At 44.7% G+C, this 19,758-nt stretch overlaps 1 protein-coding gene across 5 annotated transcripts in view; it reads right to left on the reverse strand.

Moving 5' to 3' along the window:
* Window positions 1-18,906, reverse strand: part of LOC137647156 (protein Abitram) — a 69,865-nt gene extending 50,959 nt beyond the window's left edge. For 2 of the 5 annotated variants that reach the window (XM_068380434.1, XM_068380430.1), the window contains exon 1: window positions 18,756-18,906. The gene's annotated coding sequence lies outside the window, so the exon portion shown is untranslated. The other 3 variants (XM_068380435.1, XM_068380432.1, XM_068380431.1) reach the window with 3 other exon arrangements.
* Between the last annotated feature and the right edge of the window lie 852 nt (window positions 18,907-19,758).

Consider the following 19,758-nt stretch of genomic DNA (forward strand, 5'->3'; position numbering starts at 1 on the left):
GGCACATGGAGGCCGGGAACACCTCTTCTCCTGACACGAGGAGCATAAGGTGTGCGGGTCAACCTCGGGCGTCGAGAGCCATGCCCTGCAAGATTTACCAGCTTGAGGCCCGAGACAGCGACGCTGAGATTCCATGGTAAAAGCGAATGCAACAACACAAGCACACAAGGGAAAGGTGAGGAACACAACGGGAACACGTGGTACACAAGAGAAAGGAACACAAGGGAACACGTGGGACAAGGTAAGGAGAACACAAAGGAACACGTGGGACACAAGAGAAAGGGACACAAGGGAACACGTGGGACAAGGTAAGGAGAACACAAAGGAACACGTGAGACACAAGAGAAAGGGACACAAGGGAACACGTGGGACAAGGTAAGGAGAACACAAAGGAACACGTGGGACACAAGAGAAAGGGACACAAGGGAACACGTGGGACAAGGTAAGGAGAACACAAAGGAACACGTGGGACACAAGAGAAAGGAACACAAGGGAACACGTGGGACAAGGTAAGGAGAACACAAAGGAACACGTGAGACACAAGAGAAAGGGACACAAGGGAACACGTGGGACAAGGTAAGGAGAACACAAAGGAACACCTGGGACACAAGAGAAGGAACACAAGGGAACACGTGAGACAAGGTAAGGAGAACACAAAGGAACACGTGGGACACAAGAGAAAGGGACACAAGGGAACACGTGGGACAAGGTAAGGAGAACACAAAGGAACACGTGGGACACAAGAGAAAGGGACACAAGGGAACACGTGGGACAAGGTAAGGAGAACACAAAGGAACACGTGGGATACAAGGTGATCGTCCGGGATAAGAGAGAGAGAGAGCGGCGAGATGTAATCAATGCCGCGACCAGACGCTTACTGACTAACAAGCGCGACCCCACGCGCTGACCCAGGGTCGCCCCAGGGCGAGTATCCTTCCGCCCCGGAGCGCCCCAGCAAGGTAGCGGAGAGAGGAGAAACTACGCAAAATTCTTGGTCGGTGAGTAAGGAGATTCCCAGACTCTCCTAAGAAAGTAGTTCGAAGTAAGTACTCCGTGTTGGAACAACTGTAATTTTTGTGAAAACGAGGAGGAAGATTCTATATATTTTTTGTTGTTTTGCTAGGAATATAGAAAAGAAAGGGATGAAGTAATTGAGCTACAACAACCACACGAGGAAGACCTAGAGAAAATAGTAGGATTATTTTCATTTAGTGAAACAAATATAAAGAAAAAAGAAGTATTAAACCTGATGTGGAGGAAAAGACAAAACAGTATAAGAAGATAATTTTCGGAGGTGCTGTTGCAAAGGCTATGCCTCACCTCGAACTTACCTACCAAGAAGTTTCCAAGTTTCCTAAACAATATTTATTTCTCTATTTGATGAATTGTAAAAATTAATTAAACAAAGAGGATTTTATCTGTGACTACTAGTCACAGACTAGATACTTCATTTATGTTAATTGGTGAATTGAGTTCGCAACTTGGGATACTCTGAAAAATGTCCTTTGTTTACTTAATACACATTTAATATTCAGAGCAATTTCTAAGATTGTGATATGCATTATTACAAAATTACAATTAAGATATTGCATTCAGTGCAAATATATAAAAAATATATATACTGTATACAGTAAGACCTTATCCACGATCATCAGGTTCCAAACCTGCATCGATGTAGGTATTCGAACTCTACAATTTTCTGAAAATGTTCTTCCATAAAGCACAGCATATTACTGGCAGTATTAATATCACCTACTCTCTCGTTTACATCTATACCTTTTAATAAAGTATATTGTACAAACCTAAACTGCTCAATTTGAAAAAATGCAAGTACAGTTCTGGATATTGCTACAGTAATATAATTTCAGTATACTGTCTAGTATTATAATAATAATATGATATTTTGATTATAAAATAAATTTTTGAATATACTTACCCGGTGAATATATAATAGCTGACGTCTCGGACGGCTCGACAGAAACACAAAAACTCGCGAGCGATCGCCATGAAAGTTGCGGGTGTGCCCACAGCGCTGACTATCGGCCAGATACCGCATATACATGTAAACAGCTCCAGTTCTTCTCATTCCGCTGGGTCTCTATCGGGGAGGAAGGGAGGGCCTTTAATTTATATATTCACCGGGTAAGTACATTCAAAAATTTATTTTATAATCAAAATATCATTTTTAAATATTAAACTTAGCCGGTGAATATATAATAGCTGATTCACACCCATGGTGGTGGGTAGAGACCAGTATTAATACAATAAAGGCGTATATGCTTAGAGTTTTTGACAGTTATATCATAACAAAACCCAAATAAATATAGGTACCTGGTGAGGAAGCTGACTCTGACGATTACTCTGTCTTGTTAGTCCGCTTTCCTCACGAAGCCCAGCCATCCTCTCAGGATGCTGAAAGACTCCCAGGAGCTGTTATATCCAGGGCGGCAACCCATACAACAGGACCTCATCAAAACCCTTAATCTGGGCGCTCTCAAGAAACGATATTTGACCACCCACCAAATCAAAAAGGATGCGAAAAACTTCTTAGCCTTCCGTACAACCCAAAACAAGATTAAAAACATTTCAAGAGAAAGATTAAAAGGATATTGGAATTAAGGGAATGTAGTAGTAGAACCCTCACCCACTACTGCACTCGCTGCAACGAATGGACCCAGTGTGTAGCAGTCCTCATAAAGAGTCTGGACATCTTTTAAGTAAAATGAAGCGAACACCGACTTGCTCCTCCAAAAGGTCGCGTCCATAATACTTCGCAGAGATCTGTTTTGCTTAAAGGCCACGGAAGTTGCTATCGCTCTGACTTCGTGTGTCTTGACCTTAAGCAAGCAACGATCGTTTTCACTCAAGTGAGAATGAGCCTCTCGGATTAAAAATCTAATAAAATACGATAAAGCATTTTTAGACATAGGCAAAGAGGTCTTCTTAACTGAACACCACAAGGCCTCAGATCCACCTCGTAAGGATTTGGTACGAGCTAAATAAAACTTAAGAGCTCTAACTGGGCACAGCACTCTTTCAAGTTCGTTGCATACGATCTCTGATAGGCAAGGTATATCAAACGACTTAGGCCAAGGACGAGAAGGCAGTTCATTTTTGGCCAAGAAACCAAGCTGAAGCGAACATGTGGCTTTATCTGTAGAAAAGCCGATGTTTTTACTAAAGGCATGGATCTCACTGACCCTTTTAGCCGAAACCAAGCACACTAAGAAAAGCGTCTTGAGGGTGAGATCCTTCAGGGAGGCTGAATGTAATGGCTCAAACCTGTCAGACATTAGGAACCTTAGGACCACGTCTAAGTTCCATCCAGGAGTAGCCATACGACGCTCCTTAGAGGTCTCGAAGGACTTAAAGAGATCTTGGAGATCTTTATTATTGGACAGATCTAAGCCTCTATGTCTAAACACAGAAGCCAACATGCTCCTGTAGCCCTTAATAGTGGGAGCCGAGAGGGAGCGAACATTTTTCAGATGCAGGAGAAAGTCTGCAATTTGGGCTACAGAGGTACTGGAAGAGGAAATGGATGATGACTTGCACCAGTCTCTAAAGACTTCCCACTTCGACTGGTAGACCTTGATGGTAGAAGCTCTCCTAGCTCTCGCAATCGCTCTGGCTGCCTCCTTCGAAAAACCTCGAGCTCTTGAGAGTCTTTCAATAGTCTGAAGGCAATCAGACGAAGAGCGGGGAGGCTTTGATGAAGACTCCTTACGTGGGGCTGCCGTAAGAGATCCGTCCTTAAAGGAAGACTCCTTGGAACGTCTACCAGCCATTGAAGTACCTCGGTGAACCACTCTCTCGCGGGCCAGAGGGGAGCAACCAACGTCAACCTTGTCCCTTCGTGAGAGGCGAACTTCTGCAGTACCTTGTTGATGATCTTGAACGGAGGGAATGCGTACGCGTCCAGGTAAGACCAGTCCAGTAGAAACGCATCTATGTGGGCTGCCTCTGGATCTGGGACTGGAGAGCAATAGGTCGGGAGCCTTTTGGTCAACGAGGTGGCAAAGAGGTCTATGGTGGGTTGACCCCAAGTCAGCCAAAGACTCTTGCACACGTCCTTGTGGAGGGTCCATTCTGTGGGGATCACCTGACCTCTCCGACTGAGACAGTCCGCCAAGACGTTCAAGTCCCCCTGGATGAATCTTGTCAACAGGGAGATGCCTCGATTTTTTGACCAGATGAGGAGGTCCCTTGCGATGACGAACAGTGTGTGGGAGTGAGTGCCTCCTTGCTTGGAGATGTACGCCAAGGCTGTGGTGTTGTCCGAATTGACTTCTACCACTTTGTTTCGAAGAATGCTCTCGAAACTTGTCAAGGCCAAGTGAACCGCTAACAGCTCCTTGCAGTTGATGTGCATGCTCTTCTGATCCGACGTCCAAAGACCCGAACATTCCAGACCGTCCAGAGTCGCTCCCCAACCCAAATCCGACGCGTCGGAGAACAACACGTGGTTTGGGTTCTTGACTGCTAGGGACAGACCCTCTCGCAAACTTATGTTGCTGTCCCACCAGTTCAGGCACGTCTTTACTGGCTCGGAGATCGGGATTGACACAGCTTCCAAAGTCTTGCTCTTGTTCCAGTATGAGTCTAGATGGAACTGGAGAGGGCGAAGGTGAAGTCTCCCTAGTGAGACAAATTGCTCCAGGGATGACAGAGTCCCTAGGAGGCTCATCCACTTTCTCACTGAGCAACGGTCGTTCTTCAGCATGAGGCGGACTTTGAGCAGGACTTGCTCTATCCTGGTGGCAGACGGAAAAGCCCGAAAAACTAGACTGCGAATCTCCATCCCCAAATAGAGAATCTCCTGGGAGGGATTCAGTTGAGACTTTTCTAAGTTCACCAACAGTCCCAACTCCTTTGCCAGACCCAATGTCCATTGAAGGTCCTGCAGACAGCGATGGTGGGACGATGCTCTGAGAAGCCAGTCGTCCAGGTACAGGGAGGCTCGAATTCCCGATAAATGAAGGAATTTTGCCACATTCCTCATGAGCCTCGTAAACACGAGAGGAGCAGGGCTGAGGCCGAAGCACAGTGCTCGGAACTGGTACACCACATTCCTGTAAACAAACCTCAGATACTGTTGAGAATCTGGGTGTATAGGAATGTGGAAGTATGCATCCTGCAGGTCGAGAGAGACCATCCAGTCTCCCTCTCTGACCGCCGCTAGGACGGACTTCGTGGTCTCCATCGTAAATTTTGTTTTTAAAACAAAAACGTTGAGCGCACTGACGTCCAGCACTGGCCTCCAACCTCCTGTATGCTTTGGTACTAGGAAGAGACGGTTGTAAAATCCCGGTGATTGAAGGTCCGAGACTTTCACCACCGCTCCCTTCTCTAGCAACAGAGACACCTGCTGATGTAGAGCCTGTCTCCTTGACTCCTCTCGATACCTGGGAGAGAGGTCTAAAGGAACTGTTACTAGAGGAGGTCTGCGTACAAAAGGTATTTTGTACCCCTCCTTGAGCAACAACACAGACTCCTGGTCTGCACCCCTCTTCTCCCAGGCCTGCCAGAAGTTGTTCAGTCTGGCCCCTACCGCTGTCTGAGGACGTGGGCAGTCAGACTCTGCCACGGGAGGACTTGGATCCTCTCCTCTTGTCTCTTTTACCGTCGGCACGAGCGCCTCCCCTGCTGGGGGCTCTGCCACGAAAGGGCGGGATAAACCTAGTCGCTGGGGTATCGATCTTGGGTCTCACGACATAAGACGATGAAGGAGCACCCTTGCGAGCAGAAGAAGCCATCAGGTCGTGTGTATCCTTCTGTACCAGCGAAGCCGCAATGTCCTTGATCAGCTGTTGAGGAAACAAGGCATCTGATAAGGGGGCAAAGAGAAGCTCCGACCTTTGACAGGGGGTCACTCCTGCCGAAAGGAACGAGTAAAGAGTCTCCCTCTTCTTCAGGACTCCAGCCGTAAAGGTAGAGGCGAGCTCATTGGAACCATCACGAATGGCTTTGTCCATGCAGGACATAATAAGCACGGAAACATCCTGGTCGGCCGACGAGATCTTCCTGCTTAATGCTCCTAGAGACCAATCTAAAAAGTTAAAAACTTCGAAGGCCCTGTAAACCCCTTTAAGTAGATGGTCAAGGTCCGAGGAGGACCAACAAATCTTAGAGCGTCTCATGGCCAGGCGACGGGGAGAGTCTACGAGGCTTGAGAAGTCTCCCTGGGCAGAGGCAGGGACTCCCAAGCCGAGAACTTCTCCCGTGTCATACCAGACGCTCGCTCTAGAAGCTTGTTTAAAAGGAGGGAAAGCAAAGGCCGTCTTCCCCAAACTCCTCCTGGTAACCAACCAGTCGCCTAGCAAACGTAAAGCCCTCTTAGAGGAGCGAGAGAGCACTAGCTTAGTAAAAGAAGGCTTCGAAGTAGCTAGGCCTAGCGCAAACTCTGACGGAGGCGAACGAGGAGCAGAAGTTACAAAATGGTCTGGGAAAAGATCCTTAAAAATCAGCATGATTTTCTTAAAATCCATAGAGGGTTGAGCAGCTTTAGGCTCTTCTCCGTCTGATAAAACACCTAAAGGAATATCAGTAGGTGGAGGATCAGCAACATCCTCATCTGAAGGAACCTTGTCCGACAATTGTTGAGTCTCAAGCAAAGGAGAGACCTGCCGCGGTGGCAATGCTTGACAGGCAAAGTCCACGAGCAAAGGAGCAGCAGTAGCAGTCAAGGAAGCGACGTCATGTCGCTGCTGAGAGGACTGACCAGCAACAACAACAGGAGTTGATGGACGCTCGACGTCAAGTCGAGACTGCCTTGACTGCCTAGATTGAGCAGTCAAAACAACCCTTGACTGCGGTGCTTGACGCTCAACGTCAAAACAAGGCAACTGAGATGGTTGGCGAACGTCCTGAACGTCAACACGAGACTGTGGTAGCGGCTGAACGTCAACACTAGGCTGTGGCAGCGGCTGAAAGTCAACACGGGACTGCAGCGAGTGAGGATCCAAGTCACGTGACTGACGTGGCAAACTACCGACATCACGTTTCATAACGTCAAAAGGACGAGTAAAAGCTCGTTTGGGCGGCTGACAGCCAGAGTCTCGATCAGCGTAACGGCGAGGATCATCGTGAACCTGTTCAACGGTATACTCCTCCATAAGGGAGGCAAGCTTAGTCTGCATATCCTGCAGGACAACCCATTTAGGATCAACGGGAGTCGGGACGGGCCGAGACGAAGGTAACGACTGTGTCGGCAAAACATTGCCTTTACTGAGACTCTCGGAGCCCGTGTTACGCTTACGTTTAACGGGCGAACAGTCTTCCGACGACTGCAAAGGGTCAGAGCTGTCCCAATGGCTACAGCCAGGATGCTGGACCTGTCCTGAAGGGACTGACTTCCGCTTCAAGGGTCTAGAAACCTTGCGCCAAGGTTTCTTTTGCGAGAAGCCTTCGGATGACGAGGAGAAAACAGCCTCGCTCGTCTTATGGTAGGGGCGATCTTGACGAGACACGCCCGATACCAAAGAGGGAACGTCTGTACGTTGGTTAAAGCCTCTCGTCCCCTTAAGTCCTACGATATTACTTCTCCCTGGTGCAGGGGAGCCTGAAAGAGGTCTCGGACTAGGTGAACGACAAGCACGTACAGACGAACCCTCGGTCGCAACACTTAAAAACACTTTGCGCACTTATCACTTTATCCCCACGATTTTCTGATTTGGCACTCTGACAATTCAATAATTTCACATCCGACATGAGTTGATTACGGTCCGATGCTAAGGACTCAACTCTCTCGCCCAAAGCTTGAATGGCAAGCAACATATCCCGCATGTAAGGTTCATGAGTGCTAGTAGAGGGTTCAGGAACAACTACGTACTACAGGGGAAGGATTAGGTTCAGGGGCATGGGAGGAGGAAAATTCCAACGACCTAGAGGAGCTTCTCCTCACCCTATCTCTCTCCAACTTACGAGAATACTTATCAAACTCTAGCCAGTCGAATTCCGACAAGACCACGCACTCATCACACCGATCTCCTAATTGGCAGGTTTTACCCCAGCAATTAGAACACACGGTATGTGGGTCGAGAGAGGCCTTGGGAAGACGTTTGTTACAATCCCTAGCATTACATTTGCGAAATTTAGGTCCAGGGATAGGAGAAGGGTCAGCCATTTTGAACAGTCAAAGAAAATCCAAAAATAAATCCAAAGTCATCAACAATAAACACAAGCCAAAAAAGGGTTCAAGAGTTTTAATTGAAGAGAAAAACACCTGTCACTGCGAAAGCTCAAACAACCAAAAAGAAGTACTTCACCAAATTGACGAAAAACTCCAGGTTAACAGCGAGCGGAATCAACTTGTCGACAAGACCGACAGAGAAGAACTGGAGCTGTTTACATGTATATGCGGTATCTGGCCGATAGTCGGCGCTGGTGGGCACACCCGCAACCTTCATGGCGATCGCTCGCGAGTTTTTGTGTTTCTGTCGAGCCGTCCGAGACGTCAGCTATTATATATTCACCGGCTAAGTTTAATATTTAAAAAATAATAATAATAACAGTTAAACAACAATGCAAAAATAAATTTCCTTTAATCTATTTGTATTTTTCCTAACTATACAGCATAAATAAGAAACCCTTAACAGAAGTATAACTAAAGCAAAGCAGAAACAGCTGTTTAAACTTTTAACGAGGTGCTAGTAATAACTGACGGATAGGCAAAAGGAAGAACACAACAGCACAGCCAGATGATACATCCTTTACGTCTTGGGATTGCCAGACACTGAAGTAACGAAGGGAGATGCCACTCCTCATAGGGCTCGACGTCAATAGGAACTTTTATTCCGACAGAGCACCAACACTATCCCATGAAAACCAACTTCCTTAAGCTCACGTTGTTGACTTTGCAGTAAGACCACACAGCAAAACGGAAGGTGACGCCCCTCCTCTGGGGCTTGACAGCAAAAAATACTTTTATTTCAACATGGCACAAACTATATCCCATGAAAGCCAACTTCCATATCACGTTGAATTCATAGTACGACCACACAACAACAGACATGGCCCCCATCAGGAATAAGATAACAGATAGCACAGTAAACTGTAGCATCAAGAAACACCGCATGTTCCTTTTTATCGTACATATCCCTCAAACACGACAGCATAACCATTTATCCAATCAAAGCAAACAATAAAAAAAAGCCACATGAGGATACCGAGAAATGTCTGTACTCTTCGGTGCCGGAATAGAAGGCTACACTACCTGGAAGGTGGGCGGGGCCTACCAGCCACCCGACAGCTACTACTACTTTATTTGAAGCTTAAACAGCCATTCAAACTTCACTGAATTTATTACTCCTATTAAAGGTAATGTAGAAGCTTTGAATTACGTGTAGGAACAAATATATTTTTGTATCGGAAACCTAGTGTTGGTTGAAACTAATTTTACCAAATTTTCAATGGCACTTTCAGCTCACTGAAGACATACTTTACACTACTCCTATTTAAAGGACATAGGTTTATATTTCCCCTGATCTTCTTCGAAAATTTTCAAATTACCTATAAATAACACAAGGAACACATCTTACTCTCTTCATTAGTATTATTGTAAAGGGTAGTTTGAAAAATTACCTAATGGAGCCTCTGTAGTTGGTTAGGGCAGGCCTGAATAGTGAGTAAATTTGGTTAGAAAATCATGAAAAAACTATTCTTGTGTGTGCCTTTCTACACGATATGATTCCACAATAAATTCATCTGTTCTGTTAATAATTGTTCCAACATTCTATTACCTAATACTGCATCTATATGCATTTGGACTGCCTTGGATCAATTTTAAAAATGCCTGGAACGTATCACTGCGATTCTATAGTGTCCGTCCGTACGTTTGTGTCGCCAGTGCTCAAAGTTAACACTGAATGTCTGTGATTGCTGGTATAATGCTTGACATCATGATCTTTCACTCTAGAATGCACCTCAAATTCCAATAAGGTCCTTGAAGGAAAAACCATAGATGGGGCATCCTACTTACCATGGCTGCGGTCAGTGAACAAAAGGACACTCGAATTAGAGAATCTCTAATATGGCTCAGGTCGCACTCAGTTAAATATTTTGGTGGGTTAATTTTGAGGTCACATACTCATGAAAGGTAGACATATAAGAGCATGGTCCCAAACAAAATTACAGTAATAAAGACTCAAAACATACCTAACCTATGGTAGTATATGAAAAGTTTAAAATCTATGTAATGTGTACATGATGAATGTACAAATGGTAAATTCAGAAGTGACAAAGTTCAACTTGCATGTCCCACACTGGACATGATTTCAACTTGCAAATCAATTTGTGTAGTTTGTAAAATTGAATAAATATGATCCCAAAGATTTTTTAAAGTGATCTAAGAGAACCAAAATTTATACGCATAATTATTCAAACTGAGTTAATCCGATAAAGTATCTTGAATCGTTTGCAGATGTTAGTCTAGTTGGTTTTGGCTTAATCTACGTAAACATAACTAGTTGGTCCCAAACTTAACCTTTGGTTGTGATCATAAAAAGAATAGTACCAGTATTTAGGGCAACTGTTTTCAATACTACGATACATTGATATATACTGTATAATGTAATCAAATCTCTTGTCTATTTATCATGTTAATAATGATAGGTTATGGTACAGGAAATTTAGTCTAATTATGGGAAGTGGAAGCCAAGTCTAATGTTCGAATAGATGCTGAAGCGTAAAGATAAGGGTCCAAAGTGCTACTGTCCTCAGCGGGCATCACGTCCTCAGTGGGTCCTACCCGCTGAGGCTAAACATGTTATATAGGGAAAATGTCCCCACCAGGCTATGTTGAGTTAGTGAATGGGGTCTCCCCTGCCATGTCCCTTTCAGACAATGGAGCCATTTTTCAGACATGATAATTGGTAATAACCTGATGACAACTTCACTCACGAATGTATGCCGAACGATAACATTAGCAACGTTACCAATGATACAAAGTGTTACCAACGATGACTCTGATTGTTAAGGTAATATTACCGGTCACACAATATATAAATAGTACAAAAAGGGTAGAGAACCTATCAAACCCACCTAACCTAACCTAGTAGTTGACAGGTCACAAACCTCAGGTATTTACTGAGAACGGTAAAAATGTTATTTTTATAATAAAATAAATTTTTGAATATACTTACCCGGTGATTATATAAGCTGCAGCTCTGCTGCTCGACAGAAAAACTCTACGTTCAAAATCCGCCAGCGATCGCTATGCAGGTAGGGGGTGTACTTCAACAGCGCCATCTGTCGTGCAGGTACTCAGTACTCAATGTAAACACAGAACTCAATTTTCTCCTCGGTCCACTGGGTCTCTATTGGGGAGGAAGGGAGGGTCCTTTAATATATAATCACCGGGTAAGTATATTCAAAAATTTATTTTATTATAAAAATAATATTTTTCAATATTAAACTTAGCCGGTGATTATATAAGCTGATTCACACCCAGGGGGGTGGGTAGAGACCAGCATTAATTGTTTACATTATTATGAGCTAAGGATTTTGTATTTCATTTTAGCAGTTATTCAAAATAACAAACATAAAATAAATAAGTACCTGGTAAGGAAGTCGACTTGAACAATTACTCTGCCTTTTTAAATACGTCTTCCTTACTGAGCCTCGCGATCCTCTTAGGATGCTGAGCGACTCCTAGGAGCTGAAGTATCAAGGGTTGCAACCCATACTACAGGACCTCATCAAAACCTCTAATCTAGGCGCTTCTCAAGAAAAGAATTTGACCACCCGCCAAATCAACCAGGATGCGAAAGGCTTCTTAGCCTTCCGGACAACCCAAAAACAACAATAAAAAACATTTCAAGAGAAAGATTAAAAAAGGTTATAGAATTAGGGGAATGTAGTGGTTGAGCCCTCACCCACTACTGCACTCGCTGCTACGAATGGTCCCAGGGTGTAGCAGTTCTCGTAAAGAGACTGGACATCTTTAAGATAAAAAGACGCGAACACTGACTTGCTTCTCCAATAGGTTGCGTCCATTATACTCTGCAGAGATCTATTTTGTTTAAAGGCCACTGAAGTTGCGACAGCTCTAACTTCATGTGTCCTTACCTTCAGCAAAGCATGGTCTTCCTCATTCAGATGGGAATGAGCTTCTCGTATCAACAGTCTGATATAATGGGATACTGCATTCTTTGACATAGGCAAAGAAGGTTTCTTAATAGAACACCATAAAGCTTCTGACTGTCCTCGTAAAGGTTTAGTTCGTCTTAAATAGAACTTAAGAGCTCTAACAGGGCATAAGACTCTTTCTAGTTCATTTCCAACCATATTTGAAAGGCTTGGAATATCGAACGATTTCGGCCAAGGACGAGAAGGTAGCTCGTTTTTGGCTAGAAAACAAAGCTGTAAAGAACATGTAGCCGTTTCAGATGAAAATCCGATGTTCATGCTGAAGGCATGAATCTTACTGACTCTTTTAGCTGTGGCTAAGCAAACCAGGAAAAGAGTCTTTAAAGTGAGATCTTTAAAGGAGGCTGATTGTAGTGGCTCGAACCTTTCTGACATAAGGAATCTTAGTACCACGTCTAAATTCCAACCAGGTGTAGCCAAACGACGCTCCTTCGTGGTCTCGAAAGACTTAAGGAGGTCCTGTAGATCTTTGTTGTTGGAAAGATCTAAGCCTCTGTGACGGAAGACTGCTGCCAACATGCTTCTGTAACCTTTGATAGTGGGAGCTGAAAGAGATCTTTCTTTCCTCAGGTATAATAGGAAGTCAGCTATTTGGGTTACAGAGGTACTGGTCGAGGATACTGATACTGACTTGCACCAGTTTCGGAAGACTTCCCACTTCGACTGGTAGACTCTAAGAGTGGATGTCCTCCTTGCTCTAGCAATCGCCCTGGCTGCCTCCTTCGAAAAGCCTCTAGCTCTAGAGAGTCTTTCGATAGTCTGAAGGCAGTCAGACGAAGAGCGTGGAGGCCTGGGTGTACCTTCTTTACGTGTGGCTGACGTAGAAGGTCCACTCTTAGAGGAAGAGTTCTGGGAACGTCCACCAGCCATTGAAGTACCTCGGTGAACCATTCTCTCGCGGGCCAGAGGGGAGCAACTAACGTCAACCTTGTCCCTTCGTGAGAGGCGAACTTCTGCAGTACCTTGTTGACAATCTTGAACGGGGGGAATGCATAAAGGTCTAGATGGGACCAATCCAGTAGAAAGGCATCTATATGAACTGCTGCTGGGTCCGGGATTGGTGAGCAATATATTGGGAGCCTCTTGGTCATCGAGGTTGCGAAGAGATCTATGGTAGGTTGGCCCCATGTGGCCCATAGTCTCTTGCACACATCCTTGTGTAGGGTCCATTCTGTTGGAATGATTTGACCCCTCCGACTGAGGCAATCCGCCATGACATTCATGTTGCCTTGTATGAACCTCATTACTAGAGAAAGGTTTAGATCTTTTGACCAGGTGAGGAGGTCCCTTGCGATCTCATACAACGTCATAGAATGGGTCCCTCCTTGCTTGGAGATGTACGCCAAGGCCGTGGTGTTGTTCGAGTTCACCTCCACCACTTTGCCTTGAAGGAGGGACTTGAAGCTTTTCAAGGCCAGATGAACTGCCAGTAGCTCCTTGCAGTTGATATGTAACGTTCTTTGATTCGAGTTCCAAGTTCCCGAGCATTCCCGACCGTCTAATGTCACACCCCAGCCCGTGTCCGATGCGTCCGAGAAGAGAACGTGGTTGGGGGTCTGAACAGCCAGGGGCAGACCCTCTCTGAGGTTGATACTGTCCTTCCACCAAGTCAGTGACGACTTCATCTTCTCGGAAATGGGGATCGAGACCGCTTCTAGCGTCTTGTCCTTTTTCCAGTAAACAGCTAGGTGAAATTGAAGGGGACGGAGGTGTAGTCTCCCTAACGAAACGAACTGTTCCAGGGATGAAAGCGTCCCTATCAGACTCATCCACTGTCTGACTGAACATCGTTCCTTCTTTAGCATGTTCTGGATGCATACCTGGGCTTGACTTGTTCTGGGGGCCGACGGAAAAGCCCGAAAAGCTTGACTGTGAATCTCCATCCCTAAGTACACTATAGTTTGGGATGGGACCAGTTGGGACTTTTCCATATTGACCAGGAGACCCAATTCCTTGATCAGATCTAGAGTCCACTTTAGATTCTCCAGACAGCGACGACTGGAAGAAGCTCTTAGAAGCCAGTCGTCCAAATAGAGGGAGGCTCTGATATCCGCTAAATGCAGGAATTTGGCCACATTCCTCATCAGCCTCGTAAACACAAGAGGAGCTGTGCTTAGGCCAAAGCACAGGGCTTGAAATTGGTAGACAACCTTTTCGTAAACGAATATCAGAAAAGGTTGGGATTCTGGGTGGATGGGGACGTGAAAGTATGCGTCCCTTAGGTCTAAAGAGACCATCCAGTCTTCCTTCCTGACCGCTGCTAGAACGGACTTTGTGGTCTCCATGGAGAACGTCTGCTTTGTGACAAAGACATTCAGCGCACTGACGTCTAGCACCGGCCTCCACCCTCCTGTCCTCTTTACCACTAAGAAGAGACGGTTGTAGAAGCCCGGGGATTGATGGTCCCGGACTTTGACTACCGCTCCCTTTTCTAGTAAGAGAGACACCTCCTGCTTCAAAGCTAGTCTCTTGTCTTCCTCTCTGTACCTGGGAGAGAGATCGATGGGAGACGTTGCTAGAGGGGGTTTGCGTACAAACGGGATCTTGTACCCTTCTCTGTGCAACTTCACAGATTGTGCATCTGCGCCCCTTTTCTCCCAGGTCTGCCAGAAGTTCTTGAGTCTGGCTCCCACTGCTGTCTGAAGAAGGTGGCAGTCAGACTCTGCCTTTAAAGGACTTGGTACCTTTCTTCTTCCCACGTCTCCCTTCGGCACGAGCACCTCCTCTGCTGGAGGCTCTGCCACGAAAGGGCGGAATGAATCTGGACGCTGGAGTGTCCATCCTGGGTCTAGACAAGGTAGGCAAAGGGGTGGCTTTGCGGACAGAGGACGCAACCAGGTCATGGGTGTCTTTCTGAATCAAGGAGGCAGCAATCTCCTTTATCAAGTCCTCTGGGAAAAGGCACTTTGAGAGAGGAGCAAAGGTTTTCCCGTTTCTTGAGGACCCCGGATACGAACGAAGCCGCAAGCTCACTGGATCCGTCACGTATGGCCTTGTCCATGCAGGACATAATGAGCAAGGAAGCTTCCTTGTCAGAAGGGGAGATCTTCCTGCTCAAAGCTCCCAGACACCAGTCCAAAAAGTTAAAGACCTCGAAGGCTCTAAACACTCCTTTCAACAGATGGTCTAAGTCTGAAGGAGACCAACATATCTTAGAGCGTCTCATGGCTAGCCTGCGGGGAGAGTCTACTAGACTTGAGAAGTCGCCCTGGGCAGAGGCAGGAACTCCCAAGCCGAGAACTTCTCCCGTGGCATACCAGACGCTCGATCTGGAAGAGAGTCTCGCAGGGGGAAACGTAAATGCTGTCTTCCCTAGGTCCTTTTTGGACTGCATCCAATCTCCTAAAACTCGTAAAGCTCTCTTGGACGAGCGGGCGAGGACGAGTTTCGTAAAGGCAGGCGCGGATGACTGCGTGCCTAAAGCAAACTCTGACGGAGGAGAGCGTGGAGCCGCAGACACAAACTGATCAGGATACATCTCTTTGAACAGAGCAAGAACTTTTCTAAAGTCCAAAGAGGGTTGCGTGGTCTTGGGTTCGTCGATGTCCGTATGTGGGTTGTCAATGTGTGCAGCGTCGTCATCATCAGAGAGTCCATCATCTGAAAATTGAGGAGGAAGCGGCAAAGGAGTAGGAATCTGCTGGTCAGCTGAGTCCGGCAGCACGGGTGCACGCGTGACTGAACCGGACGCAACGTCATGGAACTGTTGCCCAGTCTGTGAACTGGCAACAACCATAGCAGCGCGGGGACGCAAAGCGTCTACTCCAGACTGTCTAGTCTGATGTGGGCGAGTAGAGGTAACCACACTGGGTTGCGGAGGTTGACGCACCGCGTCAAAACAAAACAACTTAGACTGTTGTTGTAATTCGCGAACGTCAACGGAAGGTTCCGTGCGTCGCTGAACGTCAACATGCGGCTGGCAGGGTACACTGGAACGCATGGGTGGCGGGACTCTCACAGCTGGAGTGCGGGAGAAGGTAGCCTCAGCGTCCACTGGACGCACAACCGTGGGTGGTTGTAGGCTAGAGGTTGGTGCAGCGTCAACCTTCTCCGCACGAAAGTCCTGCATCAATGACGTTAACTGTGACTGCATGGTCTGCAGCAAAGACCACTTAGGGTCTACAGGAGCAGGTGCGGCAACAGACGGTGCTACTGCCTGATGCGGTACCGCTTTGCCTCTCTTAGGAGGTGAGCAGTCGTCGGAAGACTGCAGCGAGTCCGAACTGACCCAGTGGCTACAACTGGGCCGTTGGACTTGCGCGGAAGGGACCGACTTGCGCTTAAGAGGCCGCGAGACCTTGGTATATGGTTTCTTACGAGAAACCTCTTCCGCAGACGAGGAATAAATGGGCTCTCTCGTCTTCATGTGGGTGGGGCGATCTTGGGTAGATACGCCCGAAACCACGGAGGGAACGTCTGTTCGCTGATTAAAGCCTCTCGAACCCTTTGGTCGTACGACATTGCTTCTCCCCTGGGCTTGGGAGCTAGCAAGAGGTCCCGGACTGGGAGGACGACAGGCACGAACAGACGAACCCTCAAGCGCAACACTATCCACAACACTACCACATTGAGTACTGAGTACCTGCACGACAGATGGCGCTGTTGAAGTACACGCCCTACCTGCATAGCGATCGCTGGCGGATTTTGAACGTAGAGTTTTTCTGTCGAGCAGCAGAGCTGCAGCTTATATAATCACCGGCTAAGTTTAATATTGAAAATTAGCCTCGATACGAATTATACACAGCGTTACCAATTGTACGGTGACATTACTAGCGAAAGTAATGCTAGATATTTCCGTACGTATTTTAAATAATTTTTCAACATAAGTTTTACACAATATATAAAAAGTACAAAAAGGGTACAGAACCTAACAAACCCACCTAACCTAACCTAGGAGTTCCCAGGTCACAAAACTCACGTATGTACTGGGAATGTTAAAATAAGCAACGTTACCAATGATACACAGTGTTAACAACGTTACAAAGGCATTGCTACGGTAATATTACCATGTATATTTTAATGAATTGTTTCATACACACTTTACACAATATATAAAAAGGTAAAAAAGGGGTGTGTCACCCCTTTATATTCCCTATACTGTATAACCTATTTAGCCTCAGTGGGTAGGTGGCCACTAGGGACACAGCCCGCAGAGGACAGTAGGACTTTGGGTACTGTTGAGCGTAAAGCTACAGCTCACCCCTATGTTGTGTGTTTACAGTATTCACCCCTTCATCATGTTTGTATATCAATGGTCTTATTCAGTTAAATATACAGTATTGTCAAGTATTATGATAAGTGATTTACTTTGTTCTTTTTTTGTCACCTTAAGTTGAGCAAAATTAATTTTGTAACATCTGTTCAAACCAATTTAAAGTAAAAATTATATAAACCAATCTAATTACTAGTCCTCAGTGCTGGTAATGCAAGATACGGCATAGCAAAATCTAATAAATAATTAGTGATAAATTAGAGTACCAATATAAAGGTAAATACACTCAATTAATGAGGTTTTTTTAATGCAATAAACAGCTGTGAACGATTCCATAGAAAATGGGATTTAAGAATCATGATTTCCATATCAAAAAGGGCTAGCCAGTTTCATTACAATTAGGGTTTTACGACGATGACTAGTGGACACAACAAAGTTTAAAAAATTATTGTAAATAACACGAAATAATACTGGTTAACTTTGTATGTTAAGGTGGTTCGATCGTTATTTATGAAGATACCAGGCATACCCAAAGCTTTTCAGGTGAGGTCGTCCACCCACCTTTACTCAAAATCTATGAATTTTCACTTGAAATTATCATCAAATACATTCAAAATACCATACTATACACAGAGTCACAGTCTAAGTTTCTACAAACTGTTTATTGTACTATTTTAGAATTTTACCAAAATTACTTAATCTCAAATCAATATAAATATTTGCGTCAATAAGAAAATTGTTTAGCCACGTACTAAATAAGTATTACATCTGTTCCAACCATCTACATACACTCCTAGGGTTGTATGTATGATAGCGGCCACCTGTGTTTATGATAAAGCTGGCTAAGAATACAGTAGTGTATGGGGGGGGGGGGGGTTTGCATGGGGGCGTTCGCTAACCCCTATCAGGTAAATAGGTAAGGACACGGCTTGTAGGTGAGGTTAGGTGGGGGCATTGGGCCCCTAATATACAAAGGCTCCCACTTCCCCTTACCAAATAAAATTAAAATTTCATTTTTATGGCTACGTCCGCCAATCTACAAACCTTCTTGGTAAACCCGAATATACCAACGTTTGTAGCCATTACCCTAAGAAGGTTATGATAGAATGGAGTTGTATGTTACGCAATCCATAACTGACATATCTAATAGTGGTTAACATTAACCAGTCAAAAATAAATATATAAGACGATAGACACCAAGTGACCAGCCACGAACCAGTAGCTCACCGTGTCACCAGCCACGAACCAGTAGCACACAGAGTGACCAGCCACACGAACCAGGAGCCGGTCAACTTCCGCATGGGGCCTATGGGATCAGCTTAACGTTTACCCTAACTAATGTAAATTACCATTTATTCTTCACTTCGACGTAGTAATTACCATTATGTATTCTCACCTGACGTAGGATGTTAAATACAACACGATTGTAACAATCAAAGTAGCACTGTGATATGAAGTTACGAATGCTGTTAGTTACATCACGTAATCAGTGTTGCCAGATGGGTTAGTGTAAAAATCCCCATTTCCACAAATATATTTTCTTCTGGTCATGTAGGCTTTACTCATATAGAAATTACTCACTATAATTCATATAGAGTGCAAGTAAACTAATTGCAAAAATATAAAGATTTACTATTTTTTTTCTACTTCATAGAACTTTGTACAGAATTTCCGCATTAGACACCCAAAATTTCCAAATCTGGCAACACTGCACGTAATAGACGTTTTAACATCCTCGCTGCTCTCACCACAACACTGTGATTCCTCGTTGCTCTCTCCACAGCGCTGTGATTGTGGGCACACTACTAGAAGCAGATATTTTATTATTATTAGTTACCTCTTGTACAGACAAGCACAGCTTACATTCACTTCTAACTTCAAGGGCCTGTCTAATATATAGGAGAACATCTTTAGTTGGTGCTTCTAAATTCCCTAATTCTTTGCCATTACCTCTAAATTTACTTAATTTCTTATAGCAAAACATATGCTGTGTTGTATCATCTGCCTCACTACACAACACACAAAGTCTATCCTTATCATTCTTATGATGTATTTTCTTTCTTATATATTATTTTGACTTTCTTCTCAATATCTGATATGATATCTCTTCTTTTCTATATCTCTTCCACTGATTAAAATAAACCTGCTATTTTCTGTAAGTTTTCTTCATATGGTTGTTGTAGCTCAATTAAATAATTAATTTCTTTTATTTCAATATTTCTGGCAAAAATGAAAAATAAATTAAATCTTCCATATTCCCATAGAAATTAGTTTTCATTGCACCCTTTTAATCTACTGAAAATGTTTGGTTTTAACGCATTTGTTCTTGCTCTGAAGTTTAACACAAATGTATTGTCATTTATTTGTTCTTTAAATTCTTTCTTCTATTTCCTGTAGTG

The sequence above is a fragment of the Palaemon carinicauda genome, chromosome 9 (assembly GCF_036898095.1).
Source record: "Palaemon carinicauda isolate YSFRI2023 chromosome 9, ASM3689809v2, whole genome shotgun sequence".
In the NCBI taxonomy this organism is placed as follows: Eukaryota; Metazoa; Arthropoda; class Malacostraca; order Decapoda; family Palaemonidae; genus Palaemon; species Palaemon carinicauda.